The sequence below is a fragment of the Crocodylus siamensis genome, chromosome 2 (genome assembly GCF_052110815.1).
Source record: "Crocodylus siamensis isolate JL-2025a chromosome 2, ASM5211081v1, whole genome shotgun sequence".
NCBI lineage: Eukaryota > Metazoa > Chordata > Crocodylia > Crocodylidae > Crocodylus > Crocodylus siamensis.
The window spans coordinates 183,397,607-183,415,087 of NC_143396.1; the positions used below are offsets into that span (position 1 = coordinate 183,397,607).

The following is a 17,481-nucleotide window of genomic DNA, read 5'->3' on the forward strand; positions in this document are numbered from 1 at the left end:
ACAGATTTGAACCGGTTTCCGAGCACTTATACCAGCTTATATGTCATTTCTCTCCCTGGTCTAGAAGCACAGAGATGAGGAAGGCCTTCTCAGTTTAGCCTTACATGATTTTTTTTTCTTCCAGAAATAGCAGTAGTACACGCAGCAAAATGGAAAGAATTCCTATGGAATTAAAGAGGAAGGAAAAAGAAATAATTTTAACTACTTAGTAATTTGACAGATATAAATATAGCGAGTCTGTTCATTTAAAATTGAGCCTTCATTATATGAGCATGCCATGATTTTGTTATGGTACTTGTAAACAAGAGTCAGCATTCCTAATGAATGCTTGATTCAGAAGGAGAGATTTGTGCTTATGAAATGTGTTTGTATAGTAACATATCAGTGGGATTTGGCAGACCATATGTTTGCATATGGAAGTCAAATAGAACCATGGAAAAAATCCACTTTTTGCCACAAAAAAGCAAATTAACCTATTTTAATTCAAGATTTGCATTTCTTCCTAGTTTTTTCAAACAATCTGTGAAAAGTGGTATTCAGAGCATACCATGTGTTACCGTTGGAAAGGTTGATGACAGCAAAAATGAGAAATGAAAGGCATAAACTTTTGTTGGCAAGATTAATATCTTCCGTATGTGTGTCTAGTGAGAATGACAAACCAACAGCAAAACTACTTCATATGTCAAGAATTTGAAGTAAGAGTGATGGTATAATAGTTGGTGCCTACTTTTTAGGTTATCTTATCTGGGGGCGAACTCTCCAGTGGCATATTATCATAAACAACTGAAGAACGTATTTCTCATTTCCTATGCAAGGCCCCTTCCACATAATGGTAGATGGTAAACAAACTGACTTGCGTCGCTTCTTTCTTTTCATCCCATGCATTGAATAGGCCTTACATCAGACGATTTATTGTTCATGGGCCAGATCCTTAGCTGGAGTAAGCTTACATTACTAAGGAACAGGTCCCCAGTGTAGTCACACTCTTTTGCCAGCCCTTAATTAGCTGCAACATAATAGTGAAGATTAAATTTAGCCCTTGTTTGATGTCAAGTATATTGATTGCCATACCATCTGGAACACGGTATTGCCACAGGTTGGGATTCCTAATGGAGCTGATAGGATTAGGTGCCCAACTCCCTTATCTGATTTGAGAATGCTGCTCATAATGCTGTGCACTGGCTGAGATTCTTTTGCTGATGAATTTCTCAGGTCTGTAGTAGATAACTGTTGATCCTCTGGCTCATGGCGTACCTGTAAGAGGTCTAGTCAGATACCTAATGAATCTATTTGTGGCTGACAAGCCCAATTCAAGAGTAACACAGCTTGTTACCAGTTTTACAGATCCATATGTTGTCTTAAGTTGGAGTCTAAATTTCAAGTATTCTGCTTTCTTCTTTTTTGCTTTGCTTCCATCCTCAGGTCTGTATGTATCTTTTAAAAAATCACATTTCTTCTCAGCCACAGTGAAGAGACTTGAAAGAAAGAAGGAGATAGCAGTGCCTGACCAACAGCTGTGACCCCAGGCAATTTCACAGAGTCAGCCAGAACACAGGTGGTAGGCTGGATGGAGTGACACTGTGGGATATATGTGTGACATCACTGAGCTATGGTAACTGTAATACTCCCTTTGGAAAGGAAATGTACTGTTGGCATATTGCTATATGAAGTGTCTTTGCACACACTGATTTTGAGCTAAAGACAACAAACCCAGATGCAGGTCCATTCTGAGCCAAGGCGGTGCATCAGGGCAGCATGGTTTAGGCACACCCATTTCTGTAGCCAGTAGCATGCAAGGTACTGGTGTGGATAGCTCCACATCCAAATGCCTTTGATTTCCAGAATTCAAAGGACCAGGTAAACTTGTACAGCTAGGCTGACCAAGGGCAATCTCTGGGGTGAATCCAGAGTTGCTTGGAATTTGGCCCCTAACTCGCTTACATGCTTTTGAGAATTCTACTTGGTACCTGTCTGCATCTTTAGGTTCACAAATATGTTTGAAAAAGCCCTTAACCTCTTAACAGGATTTTGGAACTTTTACTCTGTGTTTTTTCCATTAGAATACTGGTGGGTGTCCAATTGGCATTGTTATCACTAATACAAATTCCCATGTGAAGAAAGAATGGGAAGGCACTGCCTAGTCCAGTGATTCTCAGTCAGGGTGTCACATGACCCTGGGGTGCCTTGAGATCCTTTCAGGGGTTCTGTGGGATGCCACATACTGTTAGGTTTACAAACATGATTCACTAGCTAATCCTAGAGATTTCAAATAGAAAGTCATAGTTGTGAACTTTCTGAGTTCTTTGCAAGAAAAAATTGCTCCATTATTATTATTGCTGGCATTTTCCAAGGGCATTTTCAAGTCTATATAGGGGGTACCTTGAGTCTAAAAAGGTTGAGAATCACTGCTCTGGTCCTTGGTACACAAGGTTAAGTTCTTGGTACACAAGGTTAAGTGCAGTTTGGCTTGTGCTTATTGCACTCCTTGCTTATATCGCCTTGTTTGATTTGAGCTATTGTCTGTTGCTGTCTTTCCCTTTCTGCCCACTCTACCTACCAGGCTTCTCTTCTACAACCTCTCTTTTTTCTAGCTCCCTTTTCCTTCTGTCTTACCAAGGCCATCCTCTCTTCCTCAGACCCACTCTTGTTCTTTCCCAATGTTCTGTTTTCTCTTTGCCTCTAAGCTTGTTGCTGCATTCCTTTTATATGCCCTGTTTTTCTCCTTAAGTTTATCAGATTGTATGGTTTTTGCTATTTCTAGTTGAGTGAGTGTGGAGAAGTATATTGCTAAACTTCGGCATACTGAACATTTTAGATTTCAGCAGGTAGACAATGGCTTATATGTAGGTGTGGAGTCACATACATCATAGGACCAATGAAGCTTTTTTACATCGACACATGCATACACATATGCTTTAGTGCACACTGTAACACACCGAATCTGCATGTATCATCATTGCTCTTTGATTGATTGACAAATTGATTGATTACCCATACAAATAGCAGCACAACTGTATGCCAAAACAGTCTGCAAATCAGATCTGTATAGACTTAAAAGTACTGGTCACTTGTCAGGCTCAAGTCTTGTCCACACACAACAACTGCATGGGTTTACCTTAAATTGATTATCGTGGATTTAGTTAAACAGGTACATACTGCCATGCAAAGTCTCTTGCTCAATTTGCTGTCAGTTTAGCCTAAACCTAATTTTAACTGAGTTCAGCAAACCTATAATGATACTAGTTTTAAAACCAAAATAAACACATTCACTCAGATTTATGCACTAGCACAAATTTCATATCATTCCTTTAGCTAAGCATCTGCAGTTTTCTTCTGTGAAGGCTTCAGAAATTCCTTGACTTCATAAATTATAAGTTCAAGATTTCAAGTTTCCCTTGCAGTTGTTTGCAGACAGCTCCACACATAACACTGGAAGGTGAAAAATGTAAAGATGAAATCTCAGGGAGAAGAGTACTTTAATAAAACTGACAAGGGGAGGAGGGTGGGGAGGGGACTGCCATTCCCAAGAATTAGAGGTTTTAATGACTGAACATTTTCTTTTTTATGTCATAGCCATAAAAAGAAGGAGGAAGCCCAAGACTTCCTTTATCTCTGTGTAGGCTCTTCTCTCCGCCCTCCCACTCATGCTCTGTGATCATTGTTCATCTGGATCACTGTGTGCATCAATAGGAAAAAGCTAATCAGAAATTGGAAAGGCAAGAGCATAGCATGAGAATGTGCCTGGTTCTGCTGAAGCTCAAGAGTGGATAAAATTTACATCTTTTACCATTAGGACTGTCTATAGTCTTGAGAAAAAGGGCAAGGCTGGTGCCACCAATGGGGTGCCAAGCTGTCCAAAAGCATCAGGGGAGTGTTGGTCCCATAACCCATTACATTAACACTAAAAAAGCTGGCAGGATGGAAAAAGGACCTTGTGCCAGATTCTCTCTTTGGCTGGTAGAGTGTGCTGCCTGCACTGTGCTGCCACTAGGAATTCTGGCTGAGCCTGTGCTAGAGCTTCACCTGAAGAATGGCCCCTTTGCAGCATCTTTAGTGCAGGGTCCTTAAAACAGATCCTAATATTTACACAGGCAAGGCACATTACTGACAGAAAGAGAAAGTAGAGAAATCTACCTTGGTAAGCTTTCAAACCCAAAACTTACAAAGGCTTATGTGGAGATTAGGGGACCTTTCAGACAACAGGAGGAACAGAGTAAGTATTATAATCTGAGTCTGTTTTATGCACACCTTTGTATCAGCATCTATCAAAGATTCAAGGAGGTAAAAGGTGGCACTTCGGAAGCATCTATCAAGGTTCTTAAAACCCTGCATAGTGGACAGCCATCATTGAGGGTTTCACACTTTAATGTCCCATAGACCAAGCCATCAGCTTAATTTCACGAACCAGTCATTGGATCCATGCATCCATCTGTGGAACCAGGCAAGGTCGGGCTCAGATGTTATTTGTTGAATCTGTTCTGGTTTACTCTGAGTTTTGATAGTGCATCCACCGGAGTGTTATGTAATTCTGCCAGTACGTTATTCTGCTCTGTTCTGGTGTTTGCTCTACACCCTCAGAACGTGTTTGAAGGCTCTGTTCTGCATTCTGCTCCTGTCAGCTTCTACTGCTGTGCTTGTGCACCCTGTTCTCATGGTCTACCCCTCCCCAGGCTACTTGAGTGCCTGTGTGCTGCAACTTGTACCATCTTGTACCATCTACACTTTTCCCAGAGCCTGACGAAGGGACTTTGATCCCAAAAGCTTGCAGAAAAGGACAGTTTTCTTGCCATTTTCCAGTTGATCTAGTAAAAGGTATCATTTTGGAACCAAGAGTTCTAGTTTTTTGTATGTCTTTTTGTCTCAGACCAACATGGCTACCAAGTATACCCCTGTATGCTGGATTGCATTCAAGTTCTTACATGATGCGCCATCAGGATGCCTGCATTTTGTGCCTTACTGGGTACATCTATATGTTCATTAATGTGCTTTTGCTACTGCCCATTAAGTTTAGTACCTCTAATTCAAGGTACTATGGAAAGGTGCATTAGGCTGCCCTAATGCACAGTAGCAAAAATGAATGCCTTTTTAGCAACAATGTGCAGTAGACTAATTCTACTGTGCATTAGCATATTAGCCCAGTTTTTGCTGTGACACTTTAATGTGCAGTAGAACAGGCTACTGTACTGCACAGTGAATCCAATTTTGGGGGGTTCTTGATCTGAGCCTAGCTGCCTAGGCAAGTACCTACATGGCACCCCAAATAGCTTCTTATTTCAGTTTATTTTCAGCTTGGATTTTGAGCTACAAGAACTTATTCTTTTTTAGAAAAATAGTGATTGCTCCTGAAAATGAATGGCAAAATGCTGTTTTATTGTCTTGACAATAGAGGTTGGTGATTGTTCTCACTGAAAGAACTCCATAATGGCAAACATATTATGCCTCTCCAGTATACACAAGCCTCTTTTATAACTTATTTATTCATGATACATGTTTCTTTTTTCAAAGACTAAAGTTATTAGCACTTTTAAAAAGAACCTTTTTTCATTGTTTTTCATAGAAATGATGCCAGAGTGTTATGGGGAAAAAACCATTAACACTCCAGATTTAATTAACAAACTAAAATATTCTGTTAAGGCTCTTCTCTGTTCCATCAGTTGTTTCAGCAATAGGAATATAAATATAGTAAGTTGATTACTGGCCTTCAAATGATAGGTTAATCTTTGTCAGGTCTATGGCAGAGTTTGAATGCTGATGTCCTTCTCAAAAAGTAAAGCCTCTTATCCACAGAAGCTGGAGGAGTGGCTTCAAGAAAACCCCATGATCAGGGCCTGATCCTGGTATTCTTATACAAGAAAAATTCCTACTAAACTCCATGGGAATTTGATTCAGATGAGAATTTTATTTCTTTGTCATCTCCTCCTGCTCCCCTTGGTTTCTCTGGGTCTTAAGGATACATATAATAGCTCTTCTGCTATCTCTTTACTATCACATGCTTATCAGAGTGGCAGCTGAGGCACCCTTCCCCCTGCAGTAGGCTGTGATGATAATACCTGAAGAACTGGGACAGGAGTGTAGGTTGCAGCTGTGTTGGTCTAAGGACATAGGCAGACAAGGTTCTTTGGGTGAATCTGATATCTTTTATTAGACAAACTTAAATAGTTGGGGGGAAATTTTTTTAGCAAGCTTTCAGGTTTAAAAACCCTTCAGCAGGCTGAGGAAGCCTCTGCAGTTGGTGTGCTCTCTTCCTGGATGGAATGAATAGTAAAGGAGCCAGAGGCTGGTGTGCATGCAAGACAGGCAGTCAGTGAAGATGTAAATTGAGGAGTCGGTAGGTGAGAGACAGGCATGGAGGTGGGGAGGAGGGAAAAGGGGGATGAATGTAGCAGTTGACTAGTGGAGAGGTACCTGGGGACTCAGATGTTAGACATGTTAAAATGTATCATAAATCCAATGTGTATATTTAATCCATGACTTTTTGTATCCAGGAGGTTGATGAAGTGAAGTTCATAGGCTTGTCTCTGAAAACCGTTGTGTAAGTTCCCTTTGAGAATGAGAACTGAAAGATTGGAGAGAGTGGTTTTCTTGTGAGAAATGTGCCCCCACAAATAATTGGATATTCTTTTCTTTTAATAGATTTCCAGTGTGTGTTCATTCTGGTGCACAGTTGTGGTTTTGTTTCTCCTATGTATGCATCAGGGCATTTGGTGCATTGAATGAGATATATTACATTTCTGCAGGTGCAGCTGTAAGCTCCAGGGATGCTGATGGCTGTGTTGTAGGGTGTAGTAACTGTGAGGGTGGTGGAGATGTGTTGGCAGGTTTTGCAGTTCTTGTCATGGCATGGTCTGGATCCATTCGGTGTGTTCTGGGCCCTAGGAATTTTGCTTCTGGTGATGAAGTTAGTGAGGTTCGGTGCTTGTTTGAAGGCTAGGATGGGTGGTTCTGGGAAGATCTCTTTAAGAATAGGGTCTCTTTCTAGTATGGGTTGCAGTTGTTTGAGGATTTTCTGTACGGCTTTGAGGAAGGGATGATATGTCATAATCAGTGGTGTGTGATTCACGAGAGGGTTTCTTCGGTACTGGAGCAATTCTTCACATGGTATCCGTGTGGCTCTTTCAAACACGCAATCTATCTCTCTGGAGGAGTCTCCTTGTTGGGTGAAAGCCTTTTTAGGACTGGTGAGGTGGCAATCCTGGGTTTTTTCCCCCATGCAAATTTGGTGGTACCTGAGGGCTTGGCTGTATATCACAGCTTTCTTGGTGTGTTTAGGGTGATTGCTGGTTCTGTGCAGATATGTATGTTGGTCTGTGGGTTTCTTGTATAACGTGGTCTGAAGAACTGGGAATGAGATTTCTCTACCTGGACACTGAAGCCCCTGTAGAGGCTGGCCTTGGCTAAAATAAAGGTGGCATGACACAGATGGGCACGCGCCTACCGGTGGCATGACATGGATGGGCACGTGCCTATTAATGGCATGACACGATGGGCACGCATTGCACCCCTCAGGTCCCCTCGGGCTCTGCGCCCCCCCCCAGCACCTCAGAGATGGCCACCCAGACGGAACCCGTGGTTCCGAGCTCCATGCAGATGGAGCCCCTGGCTCTCGGCTGCGGGGGGCTGTTTGTCCCTTTTTCAGGCTCTGGGGCCCGGGAGCATGGCCACCTCCCCTTGTGGGGTCTGCTCCCTACTGAGGTCTCTGGCGCGCCAGCTGGAGGAGTTCCAGGCCACAGTCTAGAGACTGCGTGCCATCAGGGACTGTGAGCAGGAAATAGACTCCTACTGCCAGGCCCTTCTCCCCTGGGAGCCAGAGGGTAGACCACGGTCTCCCTCCAGGATAAAGGAGGACTCTGGGACCTCCCACTCAGCTCAGGAGGCTTGTCAGGTATGCACCTCTTGCTGCTCCAGCAGAGTCTGCTGAGTTGCCAGCTCCCACAGGCAACACAGGCTCAACTGCAGCTACTGCTGCCACTCTTCCCAAGACAAAACACAAGGTGTTTGTCATGGGAGACTCCATCCTGCGGGGGACTGAGGGGGTAATCTGCTGCCTCGACACCTTAGCCCGGGAAGTCTGCTGCTTCCCAGGGGCCTGCATCCGGGACATTGCAGAGAGGATCCCTAATCTCCTCCAGCCCATGGACCACTATCCCATGCTCCTTATTCATGTGGGCACCAATGACACTGCTCGGAGCACTCCCAGCTGGGTCATGAGGCACTACAGGGATTTGGCAGCAGGGCTAAAGGGTCTGGGGGCACAGGTGGTGTTCTCATAGATCCTCCCAGTCTTGGGATATGGGCTGAGGAGAGAGAGGAGGATCCACATAGCGAACCAAAGACTGCAGCGCTGGTGTCATCGGGAAGGCTTTGGCTTCCATGACCTCAGCCCGCCCTTTGGTGAGAGAGGTAGCAAGCTGCTGGGAAGAGATGGCCTCCACCTCTCTCCCCTGGGGAGGAGGCTCTTCTCAGCCGGACTGGCTGACCTGCTCCACCGGGCTTTAAACTAAGCCTGCTGGGGGACAGGGGGACTACCGCTACTGCTGGCCCGCTCAGCAACCCTTGCAAAACCAGCAGGCCAGGGCACTTAAGGGAGCCCACCCCTGCCCCAGCCCTGGTACAATCTGTGGGTAAGGCAAGAACCCCCAAGGGGACACTTGCCTGCCTGTACACTAATGCCAGGAGCCTGGGGAATAAGCAGGAGGAGCTCGTCCTCCTGCTCAGTGCAAATAATTATGTTGTCATAGGGATAATGGAGGCCTGGTGGGACTCCACCCATGACTGGACCACAGGTATAGATGGCTATACCCTGTACAGGAGGGATCATGTAGATAAAAGGGGCAGGGGTGTAGCTCTCTATGTTAAGGAAAGCTATGCATCCCTGCAAGCTGATATTGATGACCAGGGTGGACAACTGGAGACCCTCTGGGTTAAAATCTGTGGGGAACACAGCACAGGGGACACAATGGTGGGAGTCTACTACAGACCTCCCACCCGAAGTCCTGAGCTTGACTAGGAGTTCGCCTGGGAACTGGCTGAGGCCACATGCTCCAGGACCATGGTTGTCATGGGTGACTTCAGTTACCCGGACGTCTCATGGGAGGATCACTCAGCAAAATCCGAGCGGTTGCAAAGCTTCCTCTAGTGTGTGGATGACCTCTTCCTGACTCAAGAAGTCTATGGGCCAACGAGAAGCAAAGTGCTGCTCGACCTGGTACTAGCTACGGGGGACGACCTAATCGGCGACCTAGTGATCGATGGGAAGCTGGGTGACAGTGACCACGAACTGATCAACTTCACCATCCGCCATAACGCTGGCAAGTCAGTCAGCAACACAGAAGTCCTTGATTTCAGAAAAGCCGACTTTGACAAGCTTAGGAGGCTTGTCAGTGAGGCCCTAAGGGACCATGACCCCAGGGAGAGGGGAGTTCAAGAAGAGTGGTTGCTCCTCAAGGGACCGATCCTCAATGCATAAGCTAATTCTATTCCATCTCGGAGGAAGGCAGCAAGAGGGTACAGCAGCCCCCCCTGGCTCTCCAGGGATCTAGCAGACTTCCTGAGGCTAAAAAGAAAGGCCTGAAAAGGATGGAGGATGGGATTCACCTTCAAGGAGGATTATTCTGCACTGGTCCAGTCCTGCAGGGAGCAAACCAGGAAAGCCAAGGCTGCAACTGAACTCCAGCTAGCTTCGAGCATCAAGGACAATAAAAAGTCCTTTTCCAGATGTATGTGGGGAGCCAGAGGAAAAGCAAGGGCAACGTTGGACCCCTGCTGAACCAGATGGGACAACTGACAACTAACGCCCAGGAAAAAGCCAACCTATTAAATGGGTAACTTGTGTCGGTCTTTCATCAGTCCCATGGGACGCCCATGCCCACTACAGGACAGAGAGGTCTGGATGAGGGAGATCCCCTGCCCTCCATAAATGCCGACCTCGTGAAGGAACACCTTGAGAAGCTGGATACCTTCAAGTCAGTCGGTCCTGACAATCTACACCCCAAGGTACTCATGGAGCTGGCGAGCATCATAGCCCAGCCTCTGGCACGGATCTTTGAGAACACCTGGCGCTCTGGTGTAGTGCCCGAAGACAAGAAGAAAGCCAATGTGGTGCCTATCTTCAAGAAAGGGAGGAAAGTGGATCTCGCTAACTATAGGCCCAACAGCCTGACTTCTATCCCGGGGAAGATCTTAGAAAAGTTTATTAAAAAGGCCATCCTTATTGGACTGGCCAACACCAACATCCTAAGGGATAGCCAGCATGTGTTTGTTGTCCTTGCTTGACCAATCTCATTTCCTTCTATGACCATGTGTCCTATCACCTGGACAAGAGAGAAGAGATTGATATCATATATCTTGACTTTAAAAAAGCCTTCGATCTGGTATCCCACTATCACCTCTTGGCAAAACTGGCCAGTTGTGGTCTTGGGTCCACCACGATCCACTGACTGGGAAATTGGCTCCATGGTCAGACCCAGAGGGTAGTAATTGTTGGAAGTCACTCATCATGTGACCAGTGGGGTCCCCCCAAGGCTCAGTGCTTGGACCCATATTGTTCAACAGCTTCATTAATGATGTGGACATTGGAGTCAGAAGGGGACTGGCCAAGTTCGCTGATAACACCAAACTATGGGGCAAAGCATCCATACCAGAAGACAGGTGGGCGATCCAGGCTGATCTGGACAGGCTCAGCAAATGGGCGGACGAGAATCTGATGGTGTTTAACACTGAAAAATGCAAGGTTCTTCACCTTGGGAACAAAAACCTGCAGCATCATTAGAGGCTCAGCAGTGCTATGCTGGCTAGCACTACGGAAGAAAGAGACTTGGGGGTCATCATTGACCACAAGATGAACATGAGCCTGCAGTGAAATGCTGCGTCTATTAAAGCAACCAAAAGCATCCATAGATGCTTCTCAAGCAAACCCCAGGACATCATTCCCCACTTGTACTCGGCCTTGGTGAGGCTGCAGCTGGAGTACTGCATCCAGTTTTGGGCTCCACAATGCAAAAAGGATGTGGAGAAGCTTGAGAGAGTCCAGAGAAGAGCCACGCGCATGATCAGAGGTCAGGAAAACAGACCTTATGACAACAGGCTGAGAGCCATGGGGCTCTTTAGCCTGGAAAAGCACAGGCTCAGGGGTGATCTGATGGCCACCTATAAGTTTATCAGGGGTCACCACCAGGATCTGGGGGAACGTCTGTTCACCAGAGCGCCCCAAGGGATGACGAGTTTGAACGGTCATAAACTCCTGCAAGACCGTTTCAGGCTGGACATAAGGAAGAATTTCTTTATTGTCTGAGCCCCCTAGGTCTGGAACAGCCTGCCATCGGAGGTGGTTCAAGCACCTACACTGAACACCTTCAAGAGCAAATTGGATGCTTATCTTGCTAGGATTCTGTAACCCCAGCTGACTTCTTGCCCTTTGGGCGGGAGGCTTGACTCGATCTTCCGAGGTCCCTTCCAGCCGTAATGTCTATGAAATCTGTGAAAATGGCCCTGCATGAAGCTTTCTTTACTTTGGTGGTTCTGTCTGGGATTTGGTTGCCACTCTTCTAATCAGAGGCAGCTCTGTTTCAGTGGTGCTGTATGTATATGCCATTGCTTAAGACTTTTAGGGTCTTTGAAGGGAAAACTAACACATTTAATTACCTTAAATAGAAGGTCTTACTCCCTTTCTGGTGCCTCTGCCTTTCTGTTTCTATCTGAAATAGACCATGGTGCCTTTACTTTGAGGAAATAAATAATAATAGATCCTTGGTCTTTGTATTCTTTATGATCTCCCACACTAGTGATTTTTGCCATCCTCGGAAAAGATCCAGATGCCTCTGTCAGTAGGAGTGTAGGACTTTGTTTTGATTTGATAATTCATGCATAATTACTCATTCAAAGGCCAACAGTGGGATTTTCAAAAATGCTCAATATTGGCTTTACTTGGCTTCTCTGAAAGCCAATTGTAAAAGTCCCAGCAGGATCAGAGCTGCTGTGGAATTATGGCCTCGAGTGGTACCTGGCTATCAATGCAAATCGAGTATTCAAGATAACAGGAATCAAATTCCATTGTTGAGAGGCATGATTTAAAAAAATCATGGTTCCCACTGATACAGCACTGTCACCTTGACTTTATAAACCACACTTTATAACTGATGGATAGAAACATACTAGAAGAGGAGATTGCATATATATGCTTAAATCATGTTTTAAAGCAATGCAAAACTCTGCACAAAGCAAGCAGGGTGACATTTTAATGGGAAACAATAAGTAGGGACAGCTATTTACCCACAAGAGAGTGATGTATTACATTTGGAGTGGGCTGAACTGTAGAAACTAGGAGCTCCTGAATATAAAGAAATGCATTTATGAAGCCCTGAGAAAATAAAGACTTTTACCAAAGGCAGCCTCAGTCTGTCTTTAACATGCAGCATTGTTTTCACAGAAGACAACATGAATCTCTCCTATATATAAAATAGGCAACACTGTGAAACTGTTATCCCCACATTATGGCAAATGGGGAAATGTTAATAGTGACATTTCCAAGCCTTGGTTCTTATACCGTGCAGGATACCTACCCAGTAACATTCATTACCAGAGACACACCAAACTTATCCTGTGCTCCTTCCACTGGCTCCCCACAAGCTACAAGCAATTCTTCAACTTAGCACTTGAAGCTCTTTGCAGAAAACATTATCTAGGGCTTTTTATTAACTTTATTGAGTAAGCACTAATGTAGTTAAGCACTTTTAAAGTATATTGTCTGGAAATTAGAGTGCATATTATATGCAAGAAGTATGCTAAAAGCAGGTTCTGCCACTTACTGACTGAAATCAAAAGTAAAATCTGCAGCAACCCACAGGGAACAGAAAAATGAGCAGGCTCATCCCCCCACGTGCTGCTGCTCAGTTACTACAAAGAAAGATCTTTCTTCTTTCATTTTGCCTTTCAAAAACAAAGCATGTGTTATATTCTTGGGTATCTTGTATATGAGAAAATACAGTACTGACTCATATACTGTAATTTTTTCCTTTTGAATTAGAACTTTTCCCCCAACTCACCTAAAGATGCAATATGGGACTGTGGCTGTTTGGTTATCTTAGACTATTTATGTGGCTCTTGAGCCATATACCCTCGAGCGTCGCTATCACAGAATATCAAAACAAGCTCAAGTTCTTGGTACTTATCTCCATGGCAATCCGTGGCCTGAATCCAGCGTATCTAGAAGTTCAACAAATGCTCTGGGATGAAGACTCTGGTCAACAATTTTCTTCTTTGGCCACAGTGGAAGATTTTACAAGAAAGGCAATTCTTATTTGTGCAGGAGACAGCTTTCTCAGAGGTTGGTCCAGCAGCAGAAGTAAGGATCTCCATGAACCTGGCTTGGGGGTCATCATTGACCACAAGATGAACATGAGCCTGCAATGTGATGCTGCGGCTAGTAAAGCGACCAAAATGCTGGCTTGCATCCATAGATGCTTCTCAAGCAAATCCCGGGACGTCATTCTCCCCTTGTACTCGGCCTTGGTGAGGCCAGAGCTGGAGTACTGCATCCAGTTTTGGGCTCCACAATTCAAAAAGGATGTGGAGAAGCTTGAGAGAGTCCAGAGAAGAGCCACGTGCATGATCAGAAGTCAGGAAAACAGACCTTATGACAACAGGCTGAGAGCCATGGGGCTCTTTAGCCTGGAAAAGTGCAGGCCCAGGGGTGACCTGATGGCCACCTATAAGTTTATCAGGGGTCACCACCAGGATCTAGGGGAACGTTTGTTCACCAGAGCGCCCCAAAGGATGACGAGGTCAAACAGTCATAAACTACTGCGAGACCATTTCAGGCTGGACATAAGGAAGAATTTCTTTACTGTCCGAGCCCCCAAGGTCTGGAACAGTCTGCCAGCAGAGGTGGTTCAAGCACCTACATTGAACACCTTCAAGAGCAAATTGGATGCTTATCTTGCTGGGATCCTATGATCCCAGCTGACTTCCTGCCCTTTGGGAGGGGGGCTGGACTCGATGATCTTCCGAGGTCCCTACCAGCCCTAATGTCTATGAAATCTGTGAAACCTCATTGCACCCTGTTGTCAGCACAAAGTATGTGGCTTTAACCTTGCTTTCTCTAACACAAATGTATAGTTACATGTGTATGTGCATCTGTATTAGATAAAAAATAATCACCCATTGTGCTTGTGCTTTCCCGATAAGCTGTGTGACAGACATTAATCATATTGCTTAGTGCATAGCCGTGCAATGTTCAAATAGTGCAATAATGAATGTAATATAAGAACCCATGTAAAATAGAAGGAAGAGAGTACGGAAGCATAGCTTTGGGTCTATCACACTCCTCTAGAAATAGCAGTGCATGTTCTGATGTTCCATTAACTGTAGAAGGCTGGTAGCTGCAGAGTTAGATTATAAGGCTGGAAGCACAGGAGTTTTGTTTTTCTTGCTGCATGTTCATTGTCTGCAATCTTTTTTGTACTGAGAGAATAGGATTCTATACATTAAGGAGATAAAAGTGACTTATTTAAACTCTCATAGACTCTTTTGCATGGGTCTGGAGAGGCCAATGCTTGTTCTGGGGTCCACCACCTGGCTATCTGAGCTCAGTTGCTTCCTGAGTAGTTTAAAGGAGACCTTTTAAAATTCATGACAGGTATTGAAATATTTGTTCTTAGGAGTGTGAGGCACATGTATGGCTTACATAAATCGTTTTTTTAGGAATGGCCTTACACAATCTACCCTGTTTGGGAAAGAATTTCTTTGGAATGCAAGTACTTTAGATAATGCCTTCCCTGGAATTTTCATTGTGGGTTTAAGGTAGTTAGGAAATATATTATCTAGCTAGTTTATACCAAATGAACATCATCATAAGATCCAACATAAGATCAGCAAAACATGAGGCCATCCCATCACTCATGCATTAAGGGCCCTGGCAGACCTTACAGTCACAATTAACATGTTAATAATGTGATACATTGTAACATGCCACAAGTTTAGGCAATTTATGGTATAATGAAATGGCAAACGAACCACAAAAATGTTCTACATTTAATGAGACAAATTAAAAAGTTTTAAATACAGAACATCTTTGTGGCTGGTATATATTGTGGCACAAGTATATTAGGCGGTCATCAGAGTCCAGCAAGAAGCAACCCCATAATTGCCTCCTGCTTGATCCCCAGGATCTGGGAGGGGTCAGCCTAGAGTAATGGGATTCACCATGCAAGGCTGCACTGGCATGCCTTTCAGGTTTCTGGTGCATCAGAAACTTTGCTTTGGGAACTGGGTTTCCAGTGCAGGGCTCCCTGCATGCCAGCAACTTGAAAGGGCACTATGGACCTTTCAAGTGCATGCACAGTTGTAGATCAGGGAACTTCCTCATCCCCAGCTGTACACCCCTGCAGTTACAGATTCAGATCTGTAGAATTTCATGCCCCATCCTAACAATCACATCTCCTGCTATGCACAGATCTTTTTGATTGGGCATAAAATTCCTCAGGTCCTAATTGTGATCAAATTAACATCTGCCAGGGGCCTAAGGTAAACAACCCTCTAATTTAAAGCAGCAGGCAGCTGCTTTAAGACCTGTTGACAATTAAGCCAGTAAATAACCAGGAAAAAGTTAGAAGTAGGTGTTATGTACGCCAGCTTACTGTTGCAAAAGAGAGTTAATCTTTTCAAAACCTTTCTTTTTATCAAACGAATTATGCTAGTTACTAATAGAACCACAAAATACAGTAAGTAATACACAAAAGCAAAATACACTAATACCAATACACAGTTTGTACAAAATATACTTATATTATGTTCTTCCTTTTGTATCACAATTTATTGTAATTTATAATCATCATTCACCACTCAATTATGACAGGAGTACCTTTACATGTGTCATTTACCCAAAGGTATAAAATAGTATAGATTATCTTGTTCTGGGAGCAGAGCATAGCCCTATATATCTACAGCTGTACTACATTGCTGACATTTCTTGTTAACTATCTGGGTGAAGCTGATTTGTGAACGACTGAAACTGTAGTTCTTTATTTTAACTATGGAGTTATAGAGCTCATCTATGGATTTCCATCGCTGCTGGCTGGGAATGGCGTGGGAAAAATGACTCCACTGAAAGCCATTTATTGTATATTGACAAAGCTCAGAGATTACTAAATTACGCTCATACATTCCAAAATCTTCACTGAAAAAAAATCTAGGGTAACAAGGAGAGATGATGTATCCTTTATTTTAAAAGACAGACTACAGTTAATTGTTAGGCAGTAATCAGAAGGACCCTCAGTAAGCTGCTTAATAGAAAAGGAGGAAAAAGCCTTGTACAAAAACAAAAGAAGCTTTGAATAGATCCCTGATTGAAAGATGGCAAATGCTAATTATGCGTGGGTGTGATGGAAGTTAATATTCACTGACTCTACCCACCAAGGGTCTGCATTCATGTCTAAGGCCTGCAATTTGACACCACTTTTCATATTTTCATTTATTTTTTAAAGCAAAACCAGCTGCCATTAGAAATCTCATCCTTTGCCTTGACATGGTCTCCAAAAAAACAAAGGGACTGCCCTTAGCAATACATTCTGTGTTTACACCTCTACCTATTAACAGATCCCATTAAAGATGAAACCTCTTGCTTGCAGGATTTAAATAATGGAAGCATGTATGCACAGATGGGGTTTGGTTGTGTTCTTGCTTACACTGGTATAAATTAGAAAGGTCAAGAAAGACATAATGACATAACTAGAGTGAGAAGAGAATCAGACGCATAGCATAGATGTAGAGTCTATTACTGCTTTTACTAACAGCTAGTGGAGTTTCTCCTTTAGACCCAAGAAGTAGAGGAAGCAGGTAGAGAGAAAAACCTGTGAGGGCCTGATTTTTCCCTCTTGCTTATACCAGTGTGATGTAGCATCATTGATATCCATGGAGTTGTTCTTGATTTACTTCCACATAAACAAGGTGCCATCCTGTCTGGGTACTATCCTTTCTATGAGTGATTCAGCTGCTGATACTGCTTCCCATGCAGCAATCTTGTTGCACCCAAGTTGGTTATAGATTGGCAACCTGGCAAGTTGATTGAATAGCATATTTTTCATTACTAGATGCACTACCTGTATTATCTGTCAGGAACAACACGTGGGCTAGAGCACTCTATGTAACTTTCCAAGAAGGAAGTGGCTCCTGAAATGACTTGACTGACATTCCAAGAACAACATATTCAGCAGCTTCTGGGTAGCTAACTGAAGGCCCATCTTCTGACAAAGCCAGGTCTCTGGGGGCATGTGTCCATGGGAGCTGCATCCTTTTTTTTCCCCAAGAAGGCTGTTTAGACTAGAGCCATTTAATGGAAAAGTACTTTTCATGTAATCTTTGTTCCTTCCCCTCCCCTCCCAAAAAAAAATTATGCTCTTCATGTGTAATCTACTTAGCAACCTGGACTTGAAAAATATTGGATAAGGAAAGACATCTTAATCGGATGATGCCAGAGGATCCAGAATT

At 43.8% G+C, this 17,481-nt stretch overlaps 1 protein-coding gene and 1 pseudogene across 6 annotated transcripts in view; one reads left to right on the forward strand and one right to left on the reverse strand.

The window, feature by feature from the left end:
- Positions 1-17,481, forward strand: part of PTPN5 (protein tyrosine phosphatase non-receptor type 5) — a 138,963-nt gene that overhangs the window by 49,715 nt on the left and 71,767 nt on the right. The gene's annotated exons all lie outside the window — the stretch shown is intronic.
- Positions 6,430-7,444, reverse strand: LOC149871444 (uncharacterized; annotated as a pseudogene).